This window comes from Siphateles boraxobius, unplaced genomic scaffold, assembly GCF_051911475.1.
Source record: "Siphateles boraxobius isolate OS27281-9 unplaced genomic scaffold, OSU_SipBor_1 8, whole genome shotgun sequence".
Lineage (NCBI taxonomy): Eukaryota > Metazoa > Chordata > Actinopteri > Cypriniformes > Leuciscidae > Siphateles > Siphateles boraxobius.
The window spans coordinates 40,052,501-40,053,239 of NW_027509208.1; the positions used below are offsets into that span (position 1 = coordinate 40,052,501).

The window sequence follows — 739 nt, forward strand, 5'->3', positions numbered from 1 at the left end:
TCAATACCTCAGCACTTGTTTGCTAATAAGACGAACTTTAAACAGGGCTTTAAGGATTTTAAAGTTCATTTAAGTAAACCGTGTGTATTTCACATTAACTCCCGGTTCTTGTCTTTAGGCTGACTAAAAAAAAAAAAAAAAAAAAAAAAAAAGCAGAAAGAGTAACGTTAAAACACCAGTCAACCGACTTTTCACATTTCTGAGTTTCTCAGAAGCAAGAAGTCCTCATATTTGGGTAAAAATTAAATATATATTTTTGTGTTCCCATTAGCTCAAATAGCAAAAGAAAAACTGCACAACAGTGTTTTCAAAACTTTCAAAAAAAGGAAGAAAAAAAGACTGATGGCAGTCAGAAGAGAATCTCTCCCAGCGACAGCTAACGTTACGCTGTAACCTCACTACAGCGTTAACTTTTTGATTTGATGCAAATGTAATATAAGTATAGTGTTATAAATGTAAAAAAAGAAAACAGAAAATATAGATCAATTTCGAGCCGACGTCACAATTACGTCACGGCGCTAGCTGGAGGCAAAACAAAGGGAAAACTGCAGGCGGCCAATACAAACCAGCACAGATTCGGCTACATAATAAGGAGCTTGCATTACTATTATTATTATTAAATGTCATCTTGTTGTGTTGTTGGATGCAAGAATCAATGAAAAATGAATATGCTGTATCTGGAGTTTTTATTTCTAGAAAATATTCACATCATTAAAATTTCACCGTAATGTCACTCTTT

The 739-nt window shown here is 33.6% G+C and overlaps 1 protein-coding gene across 1 annotated transcript in view; it reads right to left on the reverse strand.

The window, feature by feature from the left end:
- The window catches only part of filip1b (filamin A interacting protein 1b), a 33,318-nt gene extending 33,226 nt beyond the window's left edge, over nucleotides 1–92 (reverse strand). Inside the window, exon 1 of the mRNA XM_077219741.1 lies at nucleotides 1–92. This exon is cut by the window's left edge and continues 57 nt beyond it. The gene's annotated coding sequence lies outside the window, so the exon portion shown is untranslated.
- Between the last annotated feature and the right edge of the window lie 647 nt (nucleotides 93–739).